The 18175-nt window shown below is 44.0% G+C and overlaps 1 protein-coding gene across 2 annotated transcripts in view; it reads right to left on the bottom strand.

Moving 5' to 3' along the window:
- Nucleotides 1-18175, bottom strand: part of LOC112261424 (catenin alpha-2) — a 700693-nt gene that overhangs the window by 670265 nt on the left and 12253 nt on the right. The window contains exon 1 of one of the 2 annotated variants that reach the window (XM_042329776.1): nt 3312-3581. The exons of the other annotated variant lie outside the window; for it this stretch is intronic. The gene's annotated coding sequence lies outside the window, so the exon portion shown is untranslated. Of the gene's footprint in view, nt 1-3311; nt 3582-18175 lie in introns of those variants that run through there. 2 annotated transcript variants of the gene reach the window in all.

The raw sequence follows: 18175 nt of genomic DNA, 5'->3' as shown, positions 1-18175 counted from the left end.
GCACATTAATCCTCTGCACATCTATCACTCCAGTGTTTAATTGCTATATTGTAATTATTTCACCACTATGGCCTATTTATTGCCTTTACCTCCCTTATCCTACCTCATTTGCACCTACTGTATATATACTTTTCTATTGTATTATTGTCTGTATGTTTGTTTATTCCATGTGTAACTCTGTGTTGTTGCTTGTGTCGCACTGTTTTGCTTCATCTTGGCCAGGTTGCAGTTGCAAACGAGAACTTGTTCTCAACTGGCCTACCTGGTTAAATAAAGGTGAAATAAAAAACGAATTTAAAAAAATGAGAGAGCGTTTGTGTCCTCTCCAGCTCATTGGTCTGATGGTGGCAGAGGGGAGGATTAGAAACAAAGACAGAGAGAGAGACACAGAGAGAGGGAGAGAGGGACACAGAGAGGCAGAGGGACACAGAGAGAGAGAGGGGGACACAGAGAGGTTGGCAGCGCACTACATAAAGCGAATTGAATTGAAATTGAGAGGGACACAGTGAGAGAGAGACAGAGAGAGACACAGAGAGAGAGACACAGAGAGAGAGACAGACAGAGGGAGAGGGACACAGAGAGAGAGGGACACAGAGAGAGAGAGGGAGACAGAGAGAGAGAGGGACAGACAGACAGAGGGAGAGTGACACAGAGAGAGAGGGACACAGAGAGAGAGAGGGACAGAGAGAGAGGGATACAGAGAGAGAGAGGGACACAGAGAGAGAGAGAGAGAGAGAGAGAGAGAGAGAGGGACAGACAGACAGAGGGAGGGAGAGTGACACAGAGAGAGAGGGACACAGAGAGAGAGAGAGGGACAGACAGAGAGAGGGACACAGAGAGAGAGAGAAAGAGAGAGGGCACAACCAGCCCTGAACTGCAGTAACCCTCACTACTTCACTCTACTGAGAGAACTGTAGAGAGGAAAGAGAAGACACACACCTGCTGCTGTAGGTCAGGGTCTTCTCTTCGATGGGTTTAACCTGCTCTGGCTCAGAGAGAAGTGCTCAGCTCAAATAACGGTTTCCTCTCGTCTCCTCTTTACTCTCTCCTCTCTACGCTGCACCTAAAGAGAGTGTATGTGTATGCGTATGAGTCTGTGTGTTCGCACGTGTGTGAATCCATGTCAAATGCCAATACAGATGTACAATCTTAATTTGAGCCAGTTTGATGACAGCAGGAAAATAACCCCGCAGCAACAGGACATGTGAATTATAATTTCTGGACATATTTGTAGGGGTCGATACATTTTTCGTTAAGGGAAAAGCAAGTCTGACATTCTAAAATCGAAATGACAAACTTTAGAATCCTTTTTAAAACTCAAACATACTAAAAGTTTGCATTTCCTGCTGTTCAGGAAAATTCTCAGTAACAAAAGAGTAATCAAATTAAGATCATACATCTGTGTGTGTGTGTGTGCATACGTGCGTAAGAGCGTGCATGAGTGTGCAAATGTACTGTATTCGAGAGTAGCCTACCTTAATGAGCTTCTGCATGTATCTGAGAAATCCGAGAATATTTGGTGAGAGTGCGAGTGTGGAGCTAATCGGAGCTATAAAAAAATAAAAAAAAATGTTGTGCTTTCTTTGCTATTTAAATCCCCCTGAAACCCAAAAGGATAGAATGACCCATTTTACAGTTCCCCAATTTGCGTCTCACTGCTAAATCTTATGAAACATGGCTGCCCCGGAGCAGTGTGGATTAGACAGAAGATTAAGTACAAGTGAAGAGAAGAGGGGTAAACATTGTGTAGTTTGTACACACGGAAAAACATGTGTGTGCTCGCACACATGCTGAAACACACACACACTGTGTACAGACATATTCAAATAAACTGCTCACGTACAGTGGGTAAAAAAGTATTTAGTCAGCCACCAATTGTGCAAAATCCTTCAATGTGATTTTCGGGATTTTTTTTCTTCTCATTTTGTCTGTCATAGTTGAAGTGTACCTATGATGAAAATTATAGGCCTCTCTCATCTTTTTAAGTGGGAGAACTTGCACAATTGGTGGCTGACTAAATACTTTTTTGCCCCACTGTATGTTCTCTCACAAAAAATATCCAATATTTACAGCAGCAGGTGTGTGTGTCTTCTCTCTCCTCTCTACAGTTCTCTCAGTACAGTGAAGGGGTGAGGGTTACTCCAGTGTGAGGGTTGCAGGTTTTGGGCTATGATATTTGTGCATCTAACTTCCTCACTCATTATTATTCGCGATTCATTCAGGATGATCCGTAATCACGGTAGCATCCACATGAACGTGGAAGTGTTTAGAAACATATTCTATTCTTATGTACATCAAAAGTGACTCCAAAATGACACAATCAATTATTTACCATTCATTTCTATTGGTCACAAAATAATCTGAAACACAACCAAAACAAACTGAAAATGCATCCAAAATGTTTGTAGAGTCACGAGCTTGATGTAATAATTGTGTGCCATGAATATGGGCCCAAATACTACACCTTTGACGACTTAAATACACATGGGTGAATTTGTCCGTGTATTTTTGGTCCCTTAAAACGGGCGAGACAACGTACCAAAAGTGCTGCATTTATTAAACGGTTCACCCAATACGGATGAAAATACATTCAAATGAAAGATGACAGTCTGGACTTTTACAGCAGGGTCATTGTATCATTTAAAATCCCAAAAAGCTGGAGTTCAGAGCCAAAACAACAACAACGCTGTCACTGCCCTAATACTTTTGGAGCTCGCTGTATGTTTTATTGCCACGGTGAAAAGTGTTGTTTTACAGGTTCACTTTAGGCTGAGCTAGTTTCAGCATTGCAAGAGGGCTTGCACACACACACACACACACACACACACACACACACACACACACACACACACACACACACACACACACACACAGTGTCATTCCCAAACCCTCTGGCTGACACCTCTCTTGGCTCATCTGTGGGTGTGTCCTAAAATGCCACCGTATTCTCTACATAGTGCACAGCTTTTGACCAGAGGCTTATGGGCCTTGGTCAAAATTAGAGTACTATATGTGGAATAGTATGTGGTTTGGGACGGGCCATGTGTCAGAGCAGCTTTTACCCTGGCCCTGGTGTTGAATGTAGCACGGCTGTGTGAGCGTGCCACTGCGAAGAGGTGCGGAGAAGAAGGACGTGACTGAGAACATTACTGGGATGTTAGTTATTTACACACACACACACACACACACACAGACACACACACACACACATAAACACACCACAACCACCACCCCAGATAATGAAAATGTGTCAAATACCACTTTTTTACAAACACAGACACACATGGACACACAAACACACACACACTTACCTGGCTGGTTGGGGTAATTCCTTTACCGTCACGTTAACAGTTGTCTCGCTTACAATCAGCTCTATTTTCTAAAGGAGTGACGACTTCAGCGCAACCTCAGCTAATGACACTGTTTAATGAGCAACGAACAACAAGCGGTGAGGAAATATCCCACACGAGGCGACAAATCGCTGACTTGTGAAAAACAACAGCAGGGGAGCCAACCAATGAGGCGTCTCTGTGTATTGGGTTCAGCCTTAACCTCGGTGTGTGTCCCAAATGGCGTCCTACTCATATAGTGCGCTACTTTTCACCAGAGCCCTATGGGCCCGGGTCAAAAGTGGTGCACTCTAAAGGAAAGAGGGTGCCGTGTAGGACGCAGCCCTTAGTTTAGCAGAGCTGCCTGGCCCTTTGTAGCTGGTTTGTGTTTTCCACTGTCAGCCTTTGTCCTGTTCCAGAATCTCTCACAGAAATGTGACTGGCGTTGTTGTGTCTACCGCTCCCATCCCTATGCTCTGCTCCCCTCCCTCTATCCATCTCTCTTGTTCTCTCCTCCTTCCCTCTCTCTCACCCCTCTGCTCCACTCTCTCTGCCTCCCTCCCTCCAAACACTGTTCTGTTTAGATCCACTAATATGCCATGGACATTGCATGCAGCTAAAAAGGTTGGATGAAAAAGAGAGAGAGAGAGAGTACTAAATTGCTGCCTGCCATAAAATGAGGGACAGTGCACATGCCCTCCACGGCATTGTTGTTGTTATTGCTCAATGTATGGTTATTTTGACCTTTGATTATCGTTGTTAGTGTTGCCCCGTTGACAGTCTTGATTATTATTTTAACTATGTTCATATCGTAAATGTATCACTTAATCTCCTAAGTACGCTTTGGCAACATGTACATTGTTACGTCATGTCAATAAGGCAGATTGAAATTAATTGAGAGCGAGGAGAGACAGAGCGTAAGACACAGAGGGTAAGACACAGAGGGTAAGGCACAGAGAATAAGACACAGAGAGTAAGACACAGAGGGTAAGGCACAGAGAATAAGACAGAGAGTAAGACACAGAGGGTAAGGCACAGAGAATAAGACAGAGAGTAAGACACAGAGGGTAAGGCACAGAGAATAAGACAGAGAGTAAGACACAGAGGGTAAGGCACAGAGAATAAGACAGAGATTAAGACACAGAGGGTAAGGCACAGAGAATAAGACAGAGAGTAAGACACAGAGAGTAAGAGAGGTGTGTAGATGTTTGTCTTTACTTGGTGATTCCCCTTAGGCTTCATTCTAGCTGGGGAGATAATAAGTGAGAATTAACACACACTCTTCAGTCTCGAGGAGCGAAAGAATCCCAGCATGCCATCTGTCTCTCCATCTCGCTGTCTCGCTCTCCCTCCCTCTCCCCTCTCTCTCTCTCTCTCTCCCTCCCTCTCCCTCCCTCCCTTTTCCTCTCCCTATACTCTCTGTCTTCTCTCCTATTTCTCTTCATTAACCCTTAATGCTGGTACTATGTCATGTCAAGAGACATGATCCAGCATAGTCAACGAACACCCCCCCCCCTCACTTCTTCTAGTTTCAGCTACCTCAAATCGCCCTATCCCATCTTTTCATTATGACACAGTGGACCTCTGGCCCGAGCACAGCACAACAAATAAAACGATCCGTGTAAAACAAATTGTTGAAGTTAAATCCACAAAAAGCACCGTTCAATCACTCCATCTCCTGCCAAGAAGAATTAACTCTTGGTTGCAGAGCTCCTGAAACAATGAGTCCTCTCTAGCCTAAAGAGAAAGAGAAGCGGCTTGGATCCAAAGCAATTGTCCGGTGCTACTGCTTGTCAAGGGCAACATCTAGTTTGCAAATGGCCTCGCCTCCAGTGAGGGTAAAGATAGAGATGATTGTGTTCAGCTGTGTCTCACAGATGTAGCCAACGGGGGTGAGCGCCATGTGCCAACTGGGCCTGCAGCGTCTGCCAGCGTCGTCATCGCGTGCCCTTGCCAGCCAACAACCAAAGCAAATTAACATTGGAATTAGTCCGAGTCAATGACGTGCTGTCACTAAATTCCAGCCCCGGCCACGACGTTTCCATCCAATGTCACCATTCCCACATTGAGATTTGACGCAGTCAGGGGTAAACAGTCTTGAGTAGGCATGACATCGTATGGATATGATAAGCTGAACAAGCAGACGTCGTGTAGAAATCAGAGCGAGAGAGGAACCTCGCAGTTCTTATGTTGTTGTCGGTGTTGCTATTTGTGGCCTTATTTTGATTTGTTAATCATGCACGATTCATATTCCCTTTAACATATGCACCTCTGCAGGGGCAGAGTGGGACCTGAAATAGGCCAGGTTTTTCCCTGACATACCAGCCCTTTTTTTTTCTTTTTTTTTTTTAACCAATTTCCCTTTGTACTCAGAGGAATGTTCTACCGTCGTGATGACGTGACTGTTGTAGGGGAAGAAGAATCAGAAGAACTTAGTACCAGGAGGACCATGCATCACCACCAACATCAATCCAACACCTCCTACATGATGTCATCCTCGCCATGAGGGATGGTCACGGGTATTAGAATATTTGAATATCCAAACGGACATACATGTCCGTAATCAGACATACATGTCCGTAATCAGACATACATGTCCGTAATCGATTATTTGTGAAAGTATTCATTTTGGAGAAGAAAAAAAAAAGATAGGCCTATTTGAATGAAAAGGCTTTGTCTACAATTAAATGGTCTATGTGACATTGCTACATTTTTGTAAAACAACAGTTTTAGGAGTTATCATCCCTTACTGGAAAACGTATTGACAACACGTGGAGCATGTACTGACTACTGAGATCCACAGACACAAACAGCGGAGGCAGCCCTAGGTGTTGATCCACTCATACCTCATCAGGCATACTGGACCTGCATCAAACCACAGCGGTTGACAAATCAACGCCATCATCACCTCTCCAACAACCAACACTTGGCTTCAGTACCAAGCGGCTCTGGCACTGAACCTAACTGTGCTCCTTAGCAAACTGTCATGGCAAATGGCCTAGTCAACAGGACCTCTCAATGAGCAGCTAGGCAATATCTCCTGGCTAGGGGCCGTATGTATGAACTGATCCTAGATCTGCACTCTGACTTTGAGACGCTTTGTTAATACGGGCCCAGGTCTTTATGGCGAACGAGACTTGATCTCAATGGGACTAACGTTCATAAATAAAGTGTATGAAACCAAATACAAACTATGGGCCCTGGTCAAAAGTAGTGTATTTATATAGGGAATAGTGTGCCATTTTGGATGCATGCATTTTCAGCGTGGAGCACAGATGTCCATAAAGCCCTAGATCCGTGTCCGTCAACACAACAGTTGCATTACAGTGACACAACGACATTGACCTTGTCATTACGCCCAACGAGACAGAGATCAACAGCCAGGGATAATGATGACTAAGACCATTCCCAGAGCTACACTAAGCCACCACCCACCCACACACGAGGTCTGAGTCAATGTCAATAGACTCTCCATTGCATTCACCCAGAGGGCTCTCCATTGCATTCATCAAGGACACTCAAGTAGGGCCATTTCCATAATCAAAGCTCCATTGCCTATACTGTATTTTCCCTCAGTGAGTGAATTAACCTGGCTTCCCCATGGTCGTTTACTGTACAGAACTTTTAACATCTAGACAGTAACTTGTATTTTCAGGAAGCTATATGTGGTTCATCCGGGAATCAAACCCACAACCATGGGGTTCGTTCAGCAAGGGTACAACTTCCGATGACAAACCTTTCTGAAATGTAGGATAGCGAATCATGTCAGCAGTAGTGGTGCTGACAGAGATGGTCGCCTCGCTTAGGAAAGTCCTTAGGAAACTATGCAGTAATTAGTTTTTTTAATATATTACATTGTTAGCCCAGAAAATCTTAAGTGTTATTGCATACAGCCAGGAAATAACTATTGGATATAAGAGTGACGTCAACTTACCAACATTACAACCATGAATAGGTCTTTCCCGAAGCGGATCCTTTGTTCGGACCTCCACCCTGGACATGGGATCTTATCCCAGAGGCCGACCCAAAACAACGTCGTTGCCGCAGGAGAGGCAGAAGGAGCGGCCTCCTGATCAGACTTAGAAGGCGAGTACACCACCCGCCGTTTCCGAGCATATTAGTCGCCAATGTCCAGTCTCTAGACTACAAGGTGGACGAAATTAGGGCACGAGTTGCCTTCCAGAGAGACATCAGCGATTGTAACATACTCGGTTTCACGGAAACATGACTCACTCGGAATATGTTGTCAGAGTCGGTACAGCTACCTGGTTTCTTCACGCGTTGCGCCGACAGAAACAAACATCTCTCTGGTAAGAAGAAGGGGCGAGGGTGTATGCCTCATGATTAACGACACATGGTGTAACAATAACAACATACAGGAACTCAAGTCCTTTTGTTCACCTGACCTAGAATTCCTTACAATCAAATAATGACTGCATTATCTCCCAAGAGAATTCTCTTCGATTATAGTCACAGCATTGTATGTCACCCCCCAAGCAGATACCCCCCGATGGCCTGGAAAGAACTTCACTGGACTCTATGTAAACTGGAAACCATATATCCTGAGGCTGCATTTATTGTAGCTGGTGATTTTAACAAAGGTAATTTGAGAACAAGGCTACCTATATTCTACCAGCACATTGACTGTTGTACCCGCTCGAGCAAAACACTGCACCCACTGCCACTCTAACTTCCACGATGCATACAAGGCCCCACCCCACCCTCCCTTCGGCAAATCTGACCACGACTCCATCTTGCTCGTACTGTCCTATAGGCAGAAACTCAAACAGGATGTAACAGTGACTAGAACCATTCAACGCTGTTCTGACCAATCGGAATCCATGCTTCAAGATTGTTTTGTTCACGTGGACTGGAAAATGTTACGGGAGCCTTAGACAATAACATTGATTTAAACACTGACTCGTGAGTGAGTTTTTTAGGAAGTGCATTAGAGATGTTGTACACACTGTGACTATTAAAACCTACCCCAACCAGAAACTGTGGATAGACAGCGGCAATCCTGCAAAACTGAAAGCGCGAACCACCGCATTCAATCATGGAAAGAAGTCAGGAATATGGCCGAATATAAACCGTGTAGTTATTCCCTCAGCAAGGCAATCAAACAAGCGAAAGAGTCGCAAGTCAAGGAGTCGCAATTCAAAGGCCCAGACACAAGACGTACAGTGGGGAGAACAAGTATTTGACACACATCCAATTTAGCAGGTTTTCCTACTTACAAAGCATGTAGAGGTATGTAATTTTTACCATAGGTACACTTCAACTGTGAGAGACGGAATCTAAAACAAAAATCCAGAAAATCACATTGTATGATTTTTAAGTAATTCATTTGCATTTTATTGCATGACATAAGTATTTGATACATCAGAAAAGCAGAACTTAATATTTGGTACAGAAACCTTTGCTTGCAATTACAGAGATCTTACGTTTCATGTAGTTCCTGACCAGGTTTGCAGACACTGCCGCAGGGATTTTGGCCCACTCCATACAGACCTTCTCCAGATCCTTCAGGTTTCGGGGCTGTCGTTGGGCTATACGGACTTTCAGCTCCCTCCAAAGATTTTCTATTGGGTTCAGGTCTGGAGACTGGCTAGGCCACTCCAGGACCTTGAGATGCTTCTTACGGAGCCACTCCTTAGTTGCCCTGGCTGTGTGTTTCGGGTTGTTGTCATGCTGGAAGACCCAGCCACGACCCATCTTCAATGCTCTTACTGAGTGAAGGAGGTTGTTGGCCAAGATCTCGCGATACATGGCCCCATCCATCCTCCCCTCAATACGGTGCAGTCGTCCTGTCCCCAATGCAGAAAAGCATCCCCAAAGAATGATGTTTCCACCTCCATGCTTCACGGTTGGGATGGTGTTCTTGGGGTGTACTCATCCGTCTTCTTCCTCCAAACACGGCGAGTGGAGTTTAGACCAAAAAGCTCTATTTTTGTCAAATCAGACCACATGACCTTCTCCTATTACTCCTCTGGATCATCCAGATGGTCAGTGGCAAACTTTAGTCGGGCCTGGACATGCGCTGGCTTGAGCGGGGGGACCTTGCGTGCGCTGCAGGATTTTAAGCCATGACAGTGTAGTGTGTTACTAATGGTTTTCTTTGAGACTGTGATCCCAGCTCTCTTCAGGTCATTGACCAGGTCCTGCCGTGTAGTTCTGGTCTGATCCCTCACCTACCTCATGATCATTGATGCCCCACGAGGTGAGATCTTGCATGGAGCCCCAGACCGAGGGTGATTGACCGTCATCTTGAACTTCTTCCATTTTCTAATAATTGCGCCAACTGTTGTTGCCTTCTCACCAAGCTGCTTGCCTATTGTCCTGTAGCCCATCCCAGCCTTGTGCAGGTCTACAATTTTATCCCTGATGTCCTTACACAGGTCCCTGGTCTTGGCCATTGTGGAGAGGTTGGAGTCTGTTTGATTGAGTGCGTGGACAGGTGTCTTTTATACAGGTAACGAGTTCAAACAGGTGCAGTTAATACAGGTAATGAATGGAGAACAGGAGGGCTTCTTAAAGAAACACTAACAGGTCTGTGAGAGCCGGAATTCCTACTGGTTGGTAGGTGATCAAATACTTATGTCATGCAATAAAATGCTAATTAATTACTTAAAAATCATACAATGTGATTTTCTGGATTTTTGTTTTTGATTCCGTCTCTCACAGTTGAAGTGTACCTATGATTAAAATTACAGACCTCTACATGCTTTGTAAGTAGGAAAACCTGCAAAATCGGCAGTGTATCAAATACTTGTTCTCCCCACTGTATGTGGCAGGGTCTACAGGAAATTACGGACTACAAAAAGAAAACCAGCCACGTCACGGACACCGACGTCTTGCTTCCAGACAAGCTAAAGACCTTCTTTGCCCGCTTTGAAGATAATACAGTGCCACCGACGCGGCCTGCTACCAAGACCTGCGGGACACCCTCTCCTTCTCCGTGGCCGACGTGAGTTCTTACATTTAAATGTGTTGACCCTCGCAAGGCTGCTGGCCCAGATGGCATTCCTAGCCGCGTCCTCAGAGCATTCGCAGACCAGCTGGCTGTTGTGTTTACATATTCAATCGCTCCCTATCCCATTATGCTGCCCCCACATGCTTAAAGAGGGCCGCCATTGTTCCTGTACAAAAGGCGGCAAAGATAACCTTAATAGATGACTATTGCCCCGTAGCACTCACTTTCTGTCATCATGAAGTGCTTTGAGAGACTAGTCAAGGATCATATCACTTCCACCTTACCTGCCACCCTAGACCCACTTCAGTTTGCATACCGCCCCAACAAGTCCACAAACGATGCAATAGTCATCTCACTGCAAAATGCGCTATCCCATCTGGACAAGCGGAATACCTATGTAAGAATGCTGTTCATTAACTACAGCTCAGCATTCAACACCATAGTACCCTCCAAGCTCATCATTAAGTTTAAAGCTCTGGGTCTCAACCCTGCCCTGTGCAATTGGGTCCTGGACTTTCTGATGGGCCGCCCCCAGGTGGTGAAGGTATGAAACAACATCTCTATTTCGCTGATCCTCAACACTGGGGCCCCACAAGGGTGCGTGCTCAGCCCCCTCCTGCACTCCCTGTTCACCCATGACTGCGTGGCCATGCACACCTCAATCATCAATTTTGCAGATGACACAACGAGACAGTCTACAGGGAGGAGGTAAGGGCACTCGGAGTGTGGTGTAAGGAAAATAACCTCTCACTCAACGTTAACAAAACAAAGGAGATAATCGTGGACTTCAGGAAACAGCAGGGGGAGCACCCCCATATCCACATCGACAGGACAGCAGTGGAGAAGGTGGAAAGTTTTAAGTTCCTCAGCATACACATCACGGACAAACTGAAATGGTACACGCACACAGACAGTGTGGTGAAGAAGGCGCAACAGCGCCGCTTCAACCTCAAGAGGCTGAAGAAATGTGGATTGTCACTGAAAACCCTCACAAACTTTTACAGATGCACAATCGAGAGCATCCTGTCAAGCTGTATCACGGCAACTGCAGTGCCCACAACCGCAATGCCCTCCAGAGGGTGGTGCGATCTGCCCAACGCATCACCGAGGACAAACTACCTGCCCTCCAGGACACCTACAGCACCCGATGTCACAGGAAGGCCAAAAAGATCATCAAGGACAACAACCACCCGAGCCACTGCCTGTTCACCCTGCTACCATCCAGAAGGCGAGATCATTACAGGTGCATCAAAGCTGGGACCGAGCTGGGATCCCAAGGCCATCAGACTGTTAAACAGCCATCACTAACATAGAGAGGCTGCTGCCAACATACAGACCCAAATCACTGGCCACTTTAATAAATTGATTTAATAAAGGCCCTTTAAATAATGTCAATTAATAATGTTTACATATTCTAAATTACTGATCTCATATGTATATACTGTATTTCATACCATCTATTGCATCTTGCCAATGCCGTACATACGGCCATCACTCATCCATATATTTATATGTACACATTCTTATTCCATCCCTTTACATTTGTGTGTATAAGGTAGTTGTTGTGAATTTGTTAGATTACTTGTTAGATATTACTACACTGTCGGAACTAGATGCACAAGCATTTCGCTACACTCACATTAACATCTGTTAACCATGTGTTTATGAGAAATAACATTTGATTTGATAATCTCAATAGCAGCAGGAAACATCTGTAACATCTGACATTCGTTCCATATTTGCTTACTGAATGTGGTTCCTGGTGTTGCCAGTGCCACAGTCAAACCCACTGAGCTTTTGGGACCATGCAGTTACAGTGGCAGAACTATATAAATATTAGATCTACAAATATACACTTTGTATACAGTTGAAGTGGGAAGTTTACATACACTTAGGTTGGAGTCATTAAAACTAGTTTTTCAACCACTACACAAATTTCTTGTTAAACTATAGTTTTGGCAAGATGGTTAAGACATCTACTTTGTGCATGACACAAGTAATTGTTCGAACAATTGTTTACAGACAGATTAATTCACTGTATCACAATTACAGTGGGTCAGAAGTTTACATACCCTATGTTGACGGTGCCTTTAAACAGCTTGGAAAATTCCACAAAATGATGTCATCAATTTAGAAGCTTCTGATAGGCTAATTGACATAATTTATGTCCATTGGAGGTGTACCTGTGGATGTATTTCAAGGCCTACCTTCAAACTCAATGCCTCTTTGCATGGGAAAATCAAAAGAAAATAGCCAAGACCTCAGAATTTTTTTTTGTAGACCTCCACCACAAGTCTGCTTCATCCTTGGGAGCAATTTCCAAAAGATCTGACGAAGACCGTGTAGCCGATACGTAAGCTTATTAAAGATCAGTGATACTATCAAGAGCAGTGTGCAGTTTCCTTTTTCCTTCATCTTGTTCAGCTCTTACCATGCACCTGCAAAAAAGATTGCTCAGATGTGTGAGTGCCTTTTGAATGTCAAACGCCTGAAGGTACCACGTTCATCTGTACAAACAATAGTACACAAGTACAAACACCATGGGACCACAGAGCCATCATACCGCTCAGGAAGGAGACGCGTTCTGTCTCCTAGAGATGAACGTACTTTGGTGCAAAAAGTGCAAATCAATCCCAGAACAACAGAAAAGGACATTGTGAAGATGCTGGAGGAAACAGGTACAAAAGTATCTAAATCCACAGTAAAACGAGTCCTATATCGACATAACCTGAAAGGCCACTCAGCAAGGGAGAAGCCACTGCTCCAAAACTTCCATAAATAAGCCAGACTACAGTAAGCAAATGTACATGGGGATAAAGATCATACTTTTTGGAGAAATGTCCTCTGGTCTGATGAAACAAAAATAGAACTGTTTGGCCATTACGACCATCGTTATGTTTGGAGGAAAAAGGGGGAGGCTTGCAAGCCGAAGAAAACCATCCCATGATGCACGGGGGTGGCAGCATCATGTTGTGGGGGTGCTTTGCTGCAGGAAGGACTGGTGCACTTCACAAAATAGATGGCATCATGAGGTAGGAAAATTACATGGAAACATTGAAGCAACATCTCAAGACATCAGTAAGGATGTAAAAGCTTGGTCGATCTTCCAAATGAACAATGACCCCAAGCATACTTCCAAAGTTGTGGCAAAATGACTTAAGGACAACACATTCAAGGTATTGGAGTGGCCATCACAAAGCCCTGATCTCAATCCTATAGAAAATGTGTGGGCAGAATTGAAAAAGTGTTTGCGAGCAAGGAGGCCTTACAAACCTGACTCAATTACACCATCTCTGTCAGGAGGAATGGGCCAAAATTCACCCAACTTATTGTGGGAAGCTTGTGGAAGGTTACCCAAAACATTTGACCCAAGTTAAACTATTTTAAAAGGCAATGCTGCCAAATAACTAATTGAGTGTATGTACATTTCTGACCCACTGAGAATGTGATGAAAGAAATAAAAGCTGAAATAAATCATTCTCTCTACTATCATTCTGACATTTCACATTCTTAAAATAAAGTGGTGATCCTAACTGACCTAAGACAGGGACCTTTTACTAGGATTAAATGTCAGGAATTGTGAAAAAAACTATTTTAAATGTATTTGGCTGATGTGTATGTAAACCTCCGACTTCAACTGTATGTGGTCCATGCAGGAATCAAACTCACAACCCTGGTGACGCCAGAAACATAGATCAACCCACTAAGCAATTGGGACCATGTAGTTACACAACAGACGTTGATTGGGAGGCATCATGGCAGTACATGCTGTTCTGTTCTGTCAGGGTCATGTTGACATACAGGGATTAACTTCCCTAGAGTACTACTACTACTACTACTACTCTGTTTCCTGCTGCTATTGAGATTAACTCCACTACTACTCTGTTGCTGCTGCCCTCAATCGTAATACCCTGATACCATGCCGTTACTACTGTGATAAGCACACAGGGACGTAGTAGAAACAAGGTCAGACGCATGTGTCTGTTTGTTTCGATTTCTCTCCCTCCTGTGCATTTGGTTCGATCAGAAAACAAAGGTGTGAATGACTCATCAAGGACAAATTAATTTAGCCTAGTCAGTTAGTGTATGAATTAAGAAGCTAGCCTACCAATTGTCGTGGTCCAGTTTTTCGCAAAGGAGTCCTGTCCTGGAATGGATATGAAATGTCACATTCAGATTGGGTTGCTAGCCTATGAGTGGCGTATATAGGCTTCATTCCACAAACATCTGGGTCCTGAGTGGTGAGTGCTGCACTTGGCGTCCCACAGAGCAATGAGTTGCTTAGGGAGACAGCTTCAATACAGTTAGATGACAGGAAGTCTCTCCAGCCAAATCTGGGATAATGTTAAAACAGCTCTGCGTGTTGGGACTGGGAGACGCCACAGAAACCTCATCGCGGCCTCATATAGTGGGCTTTATTGGAGCTCCCATGAAGGGGTTTCTGATAGCTCTTAACTTCCCATGGCCAGATATGCTTTCTCATTGTGCCAAACCAAAACCTACACTTTTGATGAGTTAGGGGAAGTTCGATTTTAGGGGAAAATTAGCTAGGATATATGAATAAAAAGCAGCTAAGAATATATAGTGACTTACAGTGAGACTGTTCAATAATACTCAATGTACTCAGATTTAGGTAAATATACAAGAGTATTTGCAGAGAGGGTTGAGGCAAATGTCAGATAGAGCACACTTTTGAAATATTGAAGGTGTGCTTACATAGATTAAATGTGCATTAAGGATTCTGTAACATTCAGAGAAAAGCCAGTCTAAAAATGTCCCTATCACTTCTCATTACAGGAGCTAATATGCTACCTCTGCATTGGCCCAGATTCACAGGAGCAGGAGTGTGTGCTTGTGCATGTGTCATATGTGTGTGTACAGTACCAGTCAAAAGTTGACTCACCTACTCATTCCAGGGTTTTTCTTTATTTTGACTGTTTTCTACATTGTAGAATACTAGTGAACAGAAAACTATTAAATAACACATGTGTAATCATGTAGTAACCAAAAAAAGTGTTAAACAGATCAAAACATATTTTATATTTGAGATTCTTGATGACAGTTTTGCACACTCTTGGCATTCTCTCAACCAGCTTCATGAGGTAGACCCTGTAATGCATTTAAATGAACAGGTGTGCCTTGTTAAAAGTTAATTTGTGGAATTTATTTCCTTCTTAACGCGTTTGAGCCAATCAAGTTGTGTTGTGACAAGGTAGTGGTCGTATACAGAAGATAGCCCTATTTGGTAAAAGATCAAGTCCAAATTATAGCAAGAACTTATAGCAAAGAGAAACAGTCCATCATTACTTTAAGAAATTAAGGTCAGTCATTCTGGAACATTTCACAAGAACTGTGAAAGTTTCTTCAAGTGCGGTCGCAAAAACCATCAAGCGCTATTATGATGACACTGGCTCTCATGAGGACCGCCATAGGAATGGAAGACCCAGAGTTACCTCTGCTTCAGAGGATAAGTTCATTAGAGGTACTAGCCTCAGATTGCAGTCCAAATAAAACAGACACATCTCAACATCAACTGTTCAGAGGAGACTGTGTGAATCAGGCCTTCATGGTTGAAATGCCTACAAAGAAACCACTATTAAAGGAAACCAATAAGAAGAAGAAGGCTTGGACCAAGAAACACGAGCAATGTGGAAATATGTCCTTTGGTCTGATGAGTTCAAATTTGCGATTTTTGGTTCCAACCGCCAGGATTTTGAATGAATTTATTTGGAAATTATGGTGGAAAATAAGTATTTGGTCACCTACAAACAAGCAAGATTTCTGGCTTTCACAGACCTGTAACTTCTTCTTTAAGAGGCTCCTCTGTCCTACACTCGTTACCTGTATTAATGGCACCTGTTCGAACTTGTTATCAATATAAAAGACACCTGTCCACAACCTCAAACAGTCACACTCCAAACTCCACTATGGCCAAGACCAAAGAGCTGTCAAAGGACACCAGAAACAAAATTGTAGACCTGCACCAGGCTGGGAAGACTGAATCTGCAATAGGTAAGCAGCTTGGTTTGAAGAAATCAACTGTGGGAGCAATTATTAGGAAATGGAAGACATACAAGACCACTGATAATCTCCCTCGATCTGGGGCTCCACGCAAGATCTCACCCCGTGGGGTCAAAATGATCACAAGAACGGTGAGCAAAAATCCCAGAACCACACGGGGGGACCTAGTGAATGACCTGCAGAGAGCTGGGACCAAAGTAACAAAGCCTACCATCAGTAACACACTACGCCGCCAGGGACTCAAATCCTGCAGTGCCAGATGTGTCCCCCTGCTTAAGCCAGTACATGTCCAGGCCCGTCTGAAGTTTGCTAGAGACCATTTGGATGATCCAGAAGAAGATTGGGAGAATGTCATATGGTCAGATGAAACCAAAATATAACTTTTTTGGTAAAAACTCAACTCGTCGTGTTTGGAGGACAAAGAATGCTGAGTTGCATCCAAAGAACACCATACCTACTGTGAAGCATGGGGGTGGAAACATCATGCTTTGGGGCTGTTTTTCTGCAAAGGGACCAGGACAACTGATCCATGTAAAGGAAAGAATGAATGGGGCCAGATTTTGAGTGAAAACCTCCTTCCATCAGCAAGGGCATTGAAGATGAAACGTGGCTGGGTCTTTCAGCATGACAATAATCCCAAACACACCCCCCGGGCAACAAAGGAGTGGCTTCGTAAGAAGCATTTCAAGGTCCTGGAGTGGCCTAGCCAGTCTCCAGATCTCAACCCCATAGAAAATCTTTGGAGGGAGTTGAAAGTCCGTGTTGCCCAGCAACAGCCCCAAAACATCACTGCTCTAGAGGAGATCTGCATGGAGGAATGGGCCAAAATACCAGCAACAGTGTGTGAAAACCTTGTGAAGACTTACAGAAAACGTTTGACCTCTGTCATTGCCAACAAAGGGTATATAACAAAGCATTGAGATAAACTTTTGTTATTGACCAAATACTTATTTTCCACCATAATTTGCAAATAAATTCATTAAAAATCCTACAATGTGATTTTCTGGATTTTTTTTCTCATTTTGTCTGTCATAATTGAAGTGTACCTATGATGAAAATTACAGGCCTCTCTCATCTTTTTAAGTGGGAGAACTTGCACAATTGGTGGCTGACTAAATACTTTTTTGCCCCACTGTATGTGTTGGAGCTTGCGTGCGGACAGGTGTGACGCACGCACACGTGTGTACCCATCCATACGTATGCTTGTGTGTGTGAGAGTGCCATGTTAGAGGAATCTCTAAAGTAGCAGTAGCAGTTGGGGCTCAACCTTTCATATTGCTGCTCACCAGAGCACACACACACACACACCATCGCACAGCCAGAGAGGCTGATCAAAGTAGATACGGGAACGTGTGTGAAGCCTAAGCGCAGCCTTGTAGCTTCCCCGGCATACACATGCATGTATACATACATAACCACACACACACAAACATACACACATGTACACACACTCGCACACACATATGTGCCCTTTCACTTTCTCTCTCTTTCTCTCTTTAAAGCACCCTCACTCTCTCTCTCTCTCTTACACATGTGTACACACAAACTCGCACATATCTTGCAAGTTCAAAGTAAAAACAATGCGGAGGCTTGTAGCCCACATGAGAGCCCTATACGAAGAAGGCTGATTCTGTAGCCAGAGAGAGAGAGAAACCAGGTATGAAACTGATAGCTCTCGAGATCATAATGACATTTGTTTGCTCTGATGACATCCGCCGAGCTTCTCCTGGACATGATCTAAGTGCAATTTCAGCGAAACACGTGCCTCGAATTAGTTGAAATTACAACGTGTCAATTTCCTGCCTGTGTCCTGCTGCATGAGTCAACGACTAGCCTATTAGATGATAACGTC

Source organism: Oncorhynchus tshawytscha, linkage group LG11, assembly GCF_018296145.1.
Source record: "Oncorhynchus tshawytscha isolate Ot180627B linkage group LG11, Otsh_v2.0, whole genome shotgun sequence".
Taxonomy (NCBI): Eukaryota; Metazoa; Chordata; class Actinopteri; order Salmoniformes; family Salmonidae; genus Oncorhynchus; species Oncorhynchus tshawytscha.
Note: the sequence above shows the minus strand (reverse complement) of the source record. Positions and strands in the feature narration are given on the sequence as shown.